The 10625-nt window shown below is 31.9% G+C and overlaps 1 pseudogene; it reads right to left on the bottom strand.

The window, feature by feature from the left end:
* Positions 4420 to 4924, bottom strand: LOC109129660 (annotated as a pseudogene).

Below are 10625 nucleotides of genomic sequence, written 5' to 3'. Positions count from 1 at the left end.
TTATCGTTGTAATATAATTTTTTATTGTAAGTAAGCACACAAAACCTTGAAAGAGTAATGAACTTAAAAAAAATATTACTATACATGATGTGTATTAGTATAGTTTTACATGTTTTCTTTTAAATATTTTAATGCATGTAGTAATATGAGAAACCTAAAAGAAAAATAGAAAAACCGAGTTTGTAGGAATGGATTTTTGGTTTATTGATGAAAACTGACAAAAGTATTACTTATGAAATTACGACATATAGGAAAATAATATTTAGGATATTTTTGAATTTCCAAATTTTTTTGTGGATGTTAACTGATTTTTTTACTGATTCTTTATTGTTAAATTTAAAATACTAACCAAAATACATATTATCTCATATGATGCTCATATTTGTTTTTTTTATATTAAAATTTTAACTCTAATACATGAAGAAGTGAATTATGGTTTTACGATGAAATAGATAGTTAAATGTGATTACTAAACTGAATGTCTAACAATGAAATTTATTTGAGATTAAAAAATTTTCAAATATTAATACGTATCATTTTTAAAAAATTGATTCAAGAATATTATTCATATTTTTTATGTTTGATTTTATAATTTGAACACATGTACTTTTGTAATGCATATGTTAAAACATAAGATAATACGAAATATATTATAATTTATAGGAATTAATCTTCACTAATTTGATGGTAATGTCTATATATCTTTATATATGTTTTTATTTTATAACTTTCACTTATTTAAAATTGATTATGAAATGAGTTAAAATTAGTACTTATGAGATAACAACATAACAAATATATCTTAAATATGTTGATTCAGTTTTATTGCGAATTATATTTTGTTAATTTTTATTTGTATTTTCAATTCTTACTAAGATATAGACTTGATATGATTTATTAATTGTGTTTGATATAAAATATTTAGTTCTATGCATTAAGATGAAATGTATAATTAAACTTAAAATATGATTTATTACGATGTCATAGATATTTATGGTACTTCATGTCCAATAAGAGTTTTTGGATAAAAACACAAACATTAATAAACAATAAATATTATGTCATTTATAAAACTTCAACCAATAAGAAAATATACGGAAAAAAGATATATTTCTCCAAGAGAAAATTATATCAAACCTGATAAACCTCAATCTATTACCACGTGCTCTATATCTCCGAGAAAATATTTCTCAATCTATATCTCTCAGACTCCATAGTTCAAGATCTATATCTCCTTTGAAACATCGGTTTTTCTCGGTTCACTATTTACTGAACCAACTAAATAAAATAATAAAACAAATATAACCTAATTTAAACCGAATTAAATTAATTAAAACAAATTAAAAAAAAAAAAAAGAACATAATGATTTTCTTCTGTTGATCAAAAATTGAGCTCTATCTAGCTTGATGTGATACTTTTTGTGGGAAAATAGATCGTTTTCCCGAAAAATATATTGCATAGTTCAAATAGTCATAAATTGTTATATTAATAAAAATAGTACATAGAAATTTGTGAAAATATTATAAAATAATACAAAAAGCCTTCAAACTCTTATCTAATAGAACTAAGAGAGTATTAAAATGAAATATGAGAAGTTCATTTTCAATATTAAAATGTTACAAGATAAAATATAAAAACATGTCTATTACTACTTAATTATTCTCAATAATGTTTTAAATTTTTACCCGCGTTATTACGCGGGCCTTATCTAGTGTAATATAAAGGTTATGTATGTTGATTATTTATATAAAAATATAAATCTAATTAAATATATATATATATATATATATATATATATATTTCTAAATACTACAATAATAAATAAAATAGCACTAATTTGTGATATAATAAAATATATTATAGCATTTGATTAGAGCTATAATATAGCTATGGTAGAAACTGCAAATATTGCGTATAAAATGACTTATAAAATTATTTTAAAAAATTAGAAAAACGCGATAACAAAGCATTTTTTGTTACTGTTATGGTAGAGCTTTCTACCATAGCATATGTATATGTCGCTATCGTATGTGTGATACCTACGATAACAGTGGTCTAACACAACGTTTGTGAAAGAGCTATTAATGACATATTATAGCATTTCCCTACTGCAATCAATGTACATATTTGTTGTAGTGCTAGGGTCTGAGCTTCTTCTTCCACCATTGTAGATTTGGGTTTTGGATTCTCTGCTTGGAATTTGAATTGAACATACATCACAATTTGAAGAATCAGCACACATATTATTTTTTTCATAAAAATGACACAACTTACGTATAGAATGACTCAACTCACAAACTAGTTAAAAATGACCAAACGTACATAATATCAAATTATTTGTTATTAGTCGTCTAAAATACCTAATCCTTCAAAAGTCTCTTCACATTAACTTATTTTGGTTATAATATATACTCAATAGAATAATTAATAATCAATCACCTGGCCATCTATATATCACATTAACTTATTTTGGTTACATTTAAGATATCTCCAACGTTCATAACATTTGCTTGTCGATATTTCAACCTTCTGACCATTATAAAGTGTGGAACTGTAAATATCTAAATAGAGAAACGAATGATATATAGATGGCGTATGATTGATTCTGATGATGTATAACTCGAATAAGTCGATAAAAATTTTAAACTCTATTAAAAAAAAAGAGTACTGAAAACCCTTTTACAACAAAAGTCAATAAATATTTTGATAGTTTTTTTCTCTCTACTAGGAGTAATTTAAGCCTGGGCAAAATATCCGGATCCGAATATCCGATCCGAACCCAATCCAAAAAACCCGATCCGAACCCGTATCCAAAATTGTAAAATATCCGAACGGATTCTAAATCTCTAAATCCGAAAACCCAAATCCGAACCCGATCCGAACCGAAATCCGAACGGATATCCGAATATACTCACATTATTAATATATAGTAGTAATATATTAGTAATATATTAGTAATATCTCTAATCTTAATAATATAAGTGTTCAAAATATTCAGATTTTTAGATATTTTCGATAATTTGAAGTATTTAAACTGTTTATTAGTAAATTTGGGTAAAAAATACTCTAAATTTTTAGATATATTGTGTATTATTTAATAATTTAGACTAAATTAGATACTAAAATTTTGAGTTTTGTGGACTTCGAGTAATCCGAATCCAAACCCAAAATACCTGAACCGAACCCGATCTGAACCCGAAGTCTAGAAATACCCGAACAGGTCCTATACCTCTAACCTAAAAATCCGAAAATCCGAATTACCTGAACCGAACCCGAACGGGTCCCCGAATGCCCAGGCCTAAGGAGTATTGATTAATAATACTTATTGTCCTAATAATTTTTATTTCACACAAATAAAGAAAAATAAACAATTAAATTTATGTTTCATCCTTCATTATTACTACTACATTATTTTGTTTGATAGAGAAGTGATTAATAAGATAAAACTATATATAGCAAGTAATATAAATTTATATTATAAATATAAAACGACAAGTAATATGACAAATAAAATGAAATTGTTGGAGTACTATTGTGTTGTACCGTGTTAATGGAGCGCATATCCCAATTTTTTTCTGATATCCAAAAATTTCATATATTCATTATCCGGATATCAGATTAAAATTCGATTATCCGGGATAACCGATATCCGTAAAAACAAATATGTATTTTAGACTAAAATACAGCATATTTTGAATAAAATATCAGATATTCGTATATAAATACCGTATATATATATATATAAATACTGGATATATGTATATAAATACCGGATAGCTGTGAAATAATGAATATCTATTTTAAAATTTAGCATTATCTGTATATAATAAAAGATATCTTGAAAAAAAAATGGATATCAGTTATCCGTATTAACATATAGCACTATTTGCATTCATATCTCGTTTATTTGCTATTTCAATGCCAAAACTGGACAGCCTGTGGGATACACTAACGTTTAAAAATTCGTAAGTAGTGTTACATTTAATATAAAACATATAACACATTATTTTTTTCATGCCTAATTGCCTACGACTAATAAAAATAATTTGTAGTCTTTCTTACTAAAATAACTTTTGTAGTTTGGTGTCATTCTTAACAAAATAAAAGTTTGTAAACTCGGTTTTCCTATAATAAATTATTATTTGTGTCAGCCTGATCATTATAATAAACATAATTTAGAAGTTAGATCATTTTTAATAACGATGAGTAGGTGATTTACTCTCACTTTATACGGGAGAATATTACATTGAACTATATTATATTACACACATTGAAATATGATTAATGTGATTATGTTACCAATTTAGCATGGTGATAGTCGGATAGACTGATGTAGTGTATACTTAGTATTTTTGTTTAGAAAGACATGGAATTAAATAATTATATTATATTTTTATTAAATTTGTGTGGTTCACGAAAAACAAAAAAAAAACATATATCAATGCTAACTGCAATGACAAAAGATCGGTTTTTATCATTTGGTACAACAACATTTATTTACGAAAGGACCAGAAGTAGCACATTGTCCGGATGAGAACCCAGCCTTCCTGCAGTCTGCCCCACATTTACCATTTCCGTATGTTGCCGAACAAGTAGTCTTGCACATAACATCGATTTTTTTGTAGGTTTGATCTCTGCATGTCCACAAAATCATTACACATGCATCATATACAAATGTACAATTATATATATATATATATATATATCAATGTTATTGCTTTCAAATGATGAAACCTATATTAGCAAACAACAACATAGAAATAAAAATGTTACCTGAAGCAAAGACATTGTAATTCAACAAAGAAGCTGACAATAGTATCAAGAGTAAAAAGTTCATCGAAGTCTTTGTGATGTTCATTTTCTTGGTTGTAGTATATATCAAAGTTATCAACTATAAAGGAGTATATATATTAGACAACTCTGTTCTGTGATTTTCTAGATTGTAAGTACAAGTTCTATTTATAGAGCATTAAGGTTTTGTGGTTCACAAAAAAAGAGTTTACAATTGTTTTTCTTACCATTGATGCATTTTTCATATATACTAATAATACTTTTTTTGACTAAAACAAATTTTCTTAACATTGGTGGCTCTTCCACGTATACTAAACAATATTTTTTTTGACTAAAATATATTTTCACTTTTATGACTGCTTTTACGTACAAACCTTTTTATTTTTGGTTAATTTGTTTAAAAACCAAGGTTGACCGGACCCTAGAATAAAATCCTATACAGGTCTAGAGAATGGAACTCCATAGTTTGTTCAAAAAAAAAAAAAGAACGAAACTCCAATTGGAGCCTTGACATTGGAAAGTAGAAATTTTCACCTCATATAGTTGTTGAATTTGTTTGGTGAAATTCACCAAGTTTTAGACTGGTTTTTTACTTTTTAAACCAACCTACTTAAGATCTCTCATTCACAATTGAGTGTAAGTAACAAAACTAATTTGAATTAATTTTGTTTTTTATGCATTTAGTTTTGTTTTAATGTAAAATAAATCTTAAAGGTTAATGGGTTAGATGTGTTTATTCTGCAATTAAGATGATTAAAATTAGAAAGATGAATATATATTAGAATTAAAAACAAAACTACCTCTCATTACTACGAGATATAAACAAAATATTCGTCTTAAATTAAACAAATGAAATTTGTCATGATTAGTAAGAGCTATTGGATTATGGCGAAACTTAGAGTGTGTTATTTGATATATCATCGTTTTCATGGTTTTTAATCATGATATAAGGAGTCTTTTAGAGTCTTTTGATTTGTTTTCTAGGATGTTTTTGAGTCTTTGCAGGTTTTCTAGAATTTTGGCACAGAAGGAGTAAAGTGGAGCAATTTGGATCATTTTGGAGCATAAATCTCGAAGAATCAATTTGGACTCGGATCAAAACAAGGGCATCGATCGACACCACTGCAGCATCGGTCGACACCCTCTTCAGCCGATGAAGAATCACAAATTTGGAAATTTTACAAAGTTGCCCGAAGTTTTCTGTAATTGCAACACAAGTCCCTGACGTGTTTTAGGACATATAAATAGTATTTTTAGGTTTTGTAAACCCTTAAGTTTTATTCTAGCAAGTTATTTTCTGCAACCTTTTTGAGAGAAGAGATATTGAGAACTTTTGGGAGAGAGATCTGAACTCCTTCGAGAGAAGAATTCCTAAACTCCTCTTTTTACTTTTAATATTTATTGCTTATTATTCAGAATTATGTTTTGTTCTTCATCAAATATGTCTGAGTAGTTTGCTTGTTAGGTTCATGGTTTTTCACAAGGTTTTTATGGTTTATTAGATTTGTTATTTTTAGGATTCATTATCTTTCTTGATCTTCATCATAGGTTGTTCTTCATATTAATCCTTGATTGGCAATCTAGAATTAATATTCTAGGAAAATAAATTGATATGAAAATATAATTGATGAGTAAAATTACTTCTTGCAAAGAGATTTGATTTAGTAATTTTGTGAACAATATAAACTTGTTTTTAAAGCTGATTTTTAACCTAGAATTTTACAAAGAGATTTGGATTTTCTGATTTTAAATTTAGATAATATTTGCAGTCAGAACTAATTTATTTTACAAAAGAGTTTAGAGTTCTAGATCTGATTTTTAATTGCTTGAATCCTAATTAATTTATTGATTTAATATTTTGTAATTTCTTGAGAAATTCCCTGGACCTAGCTTTTTGATCTTCTGAATTTACAACAGTTTTATTTAATATTTTGCAATTGCTTTTATTGTTTTTAAACCATTCTATTTAGCGTAATAACGAAACTCTATAATTTTTTGTGTTTGATCTTGAGTCTCTGTGGATTCGACCCCTAAGTAATACATTGATCTCTTAATTTGAGAGAGTAGTTCTAGGGTAAATTTGAGCATATCAAATATTGGCGATGTTGCTGGGGACTCTTTGATCTACCATTTGATTTGATTTTTTAATTTCGTCTAAATTTTCTTTTTATTTTCTACTTTCACGTTTTTGTTTTTCTTCTCTTTGGTGTTTCAGGTACATGCCTAATAAGCCTAACACAAGGAGCAACAAGACTGGTCCTACTGTGAAGCTTACAAATCAAGAGTTGGGAAAACTTGAGCGTGAGAACCGAAAAGCAGCCAAATCCTTGAAGATGGTTAACACAATCATTCTGGTTCGTGATGAGGATGGTGCTTTGAGAGATCAAGAGGGCCACTTGCGCAATGAGCAGGACTAAAAGCTTGATGCATAGGGCAATGTGATTGTTGAACCAGTTGTCAACCAGCAAGCTGTTGCCGATGAGGAGTTTAACCTTGGTATCGATCGATGCCAGCCAGAGGGTATCGATCGACACCCACCTCCAGCCTGGACTGGAGCTGCCAACCACGTCCACAACCTGGTTCGAAGACAGGATCAAAACAGAGATCTGATCAGGACTATTGCAGACTTCAACATAGCTGATTTGATGTATGAAAACCGCTCTGCAATTGTTCTACCTCCATTCCCAAGGAATGACTTTGAGCTGAAGCTTGCATACTTCTAGCTAGTTGGACAAAGACCCTTCTCTAACCTGCCAAATGAGAAAGCTTTGGACCATATTGAGCACTTTGAAGACTTGGTGACTAATATCAAGGCCAATGGAGTAACTGAAGACTACATCTACTGCAAGCTTTTCCCATATTCACTTGCAGGAGAAGCATCTCAATGGCTAAAACAGTTGCCAGCTGGATCTTTGACATTTTGGCAACAAGTAAAGGTTGCTTTTCTCAACTACTTTTATGATGATGTCATGTTAGATGAGCTAAGAGTCAAGCTGTCCTCCTTCAAGCAAAGACCAGATGAAGCTTTCAAGGCAGCTTGGGTAAGATTCAAGGCATATCAAAGGGATTGTCCACACCATGGCTTTTCAAAAGTGCAACTGTTAAGCATCTTTTTCAGAGGAATTGACTGGAAATATCAGCTAGCTTTGGATGCTGCAAGCCATGGAAACTTCAAGACAAGATACCCAGAAGATGCTGAAGCTTTGATTGAGAATTTGGCTTCCAGCAATAGCACTAAGAGAGCAGATAATGAAAGGAAGAGATTACATGGAGGATTTGATTCAAAACAGCTAGCTTCTGTTAATGCCAAACTGGATTCAGTTCACAATCTTCTAGTGGGTAAGAAGTCAGTCCAATTTGCTGTTGAAGTTGAGACATTTGAGCCAGAGCCAGAGAATACAGAGGAGAATGTCAACTATGTGTATGGAGTTGGATATCAAGGTCAGAGATTCGGTAATCAACAAAGTAACAAGCCTTACAATGGGAACTCTTCAGGCTACACTCCTAAACCAGATTACCAGAAACAGCAACAAAACAATGGTCATATTGGAACCTATGAGAACTCTTCTTATCAGTCTCCTCCTCCACAGACTTCTTCTGAAAGTAGAATGGAAGCTATGTTAGAGCAACTTTTGCAAGGTCAGGAACAGTTATGAGTGACATTCAGTGTGAAGATTGATAATGTCTACAATGAGCTTACTGGGAGGATTGATGCTTTGAACATTCATGCAAGAAGCTGGAAAATCAGGTTACACAAACTGTTGGATCCGTCAAGAGGCAAGAGGGATTTCTTCCTGGAAGAACTGAGTCAAACCCCAAGCATGCTTGCAATGCCATATTAGTGAGGCATGAAGAAGATGGTGAAAATGAAAGTGCAGAAAAAGGAGAGCAATCGGCCAAACCCGAGACGGGACTTCAGATGATGGTGTCGGTCGACACCACATGGGTGTTGGTCGACACCCCTCTTAGACAAAACCAGAAACTACAAAATCCTAGGTTCCAACAGCTGTTGAGAGGGTGTACAAGCCTAAGATTCCTTTTCCTAAGCCAAGAAAGTCCAAGCAGGCGATGGAGGAAGCTAGATGCAAGGCAATGATGGACAAGGTGATGATTGAGATGCCTCTGATTGATGCAGTTAAGCTTTCACCACCTCTTAAGCGGTATGTGAAGAGAATGGTATCAAATGGTTTGAGCCCTGAGGAAGGAGCACTGCTTACCAAGGATGTCAGTGCAGTTCTTTTGAACCAGCCTCCACAGAGGAAGAAGGAGAGAAAGCATGATATGGTTGTCTCTAAGGAAGTGAGTGCAATAATTCAGTGTAGAGTTGCAGAGAAATTACCAGACCCTGGAAGCTTTGTACTTGATTGCTCTATCTATGCAGAATGGTTTGCTCACTCACTTTGTGATCTAGGCTCTAGTATTAACTTGATGCCACATTCTGTTGTTGTGAAACTAGGGATGACAGAGTTCAAGCCAACTCAGATTGCTCTTATCTTAGCTGATAGATCCAAAAGAATTCTTGAAGGTGTCTTAGAGGATATTCCAATTAAGGTTGGAAACTTCCTGATTCCCACTGACTTTGTGGTGTTGAAGTATGATACAGAGCCTAAGGATCCTCTCATCTTAGGAAGATCTTTCTTGGCTACAGCAGGTGCCATCATATATGTACAGAAGGGCCACATAGCATTGAATGTGGGAGGTTTGAGTATGAACTTTGAGATGGATAAGGTGAGGAGGGCTCCTACTATTGATGGACAGACTTTTTCTGTTGAGAAAGTTTCTGCTACTCGAGTTGCAGGCTTAGCATCGGTCGATACCCCTCCACATCCGAGACCAAACTTGTCCAAAACAGTTGCTCTCAGTCAGAAACCTCCCCATTCCACACTCCATAGTTCTCAGGTAAGGCAAAGGTATGCATCTTCTTCACCCAAACCCCCTCCTATCATTAACAAGGCTTTCAAAGGTACAAAAATTGTTTTGCAGTTAACCAAGCCACGAGATTATCGTAGAGCGCTTGTTTCTTCTGTTGATGATTTTGCAGGACATAAAAGAAACAAACTCATCCCAAAATCCCGCCCTGGTCCTGTTCCTCATGTCCTTGGTAGACCTCACTCTTCTACTGCTTATACACCACCTTGGATGAAAAGGTCATGCTATGGGAGGCATGCATTGCCATGTTCTGATCCACCCGATGCCAGAGCTTCAATGAAGTCAAGCCAATGACTGAAAACAAGCGCTTAGTGGAAGGTAACCCACTTATAGGTTTTTCTTTTCCTTTTGAGTCATTTTTCTTTTTGCATTGAGTCAGTTTTTGTTTGAAATTTTGTTTGAAATTATGAACTATTTATCTATCATGTTGCTTTTAACTTGTGTTTGAGTGTCTCTTAACAGAATAATAATCCAAGGATTGATCCATCAACACAACTATCTGCAACTAACAAGGACTTACGGCAAAAACACCATTCGTGATTAGTGTCGATCGACACTAAAATGGTGTCGCTCGACACCAGCTGGTAACCCGAAAACAGTTCATCTTTTCCTTACAATTTTCAATACATTTTTTTTTTAGCTTTCCTCTTACTTGAAAACACTGGGGACAGTGTTGTTTAAGTCTGGGGGAGGTTAGTACTAACTACTAACTTAGTTTTGGGTTTTTAGTGTGTCAAAACCGATTTTTGTTTTTATTGAGTCAAATTTTTCAAAATTTTGGAATTATGATCTCTAACTAATGACTATTGTTCTTTGGTTAACACTCTAATGACTTTTGACTAAGCTTGACCTCAGAGCTGAAGTGTGGAAAAGACTATGAGCTGTATCAACAATCCTGAAAGCC

The sequence above is a fragment of the Camelina sativa genome, chromosome 16 (assembly GCF_000633955.1).
Source record: "Camelina sativa cultivar DH55 chromosome 16, Cs, whole genome shotgun sequence".
NCBI classification, from domain to species: Eukaryota; Viridiplantae; Streptophyta; class Magnoliopsida; order Brassicales; family Brassicaceae; genus Camelina; species Camelina sativa.
The sequence above is the reverse complement of the archived record's forward strand: the minus strand, read 5'-3'. Positions and strand labels throughout refer to the sequence as shown.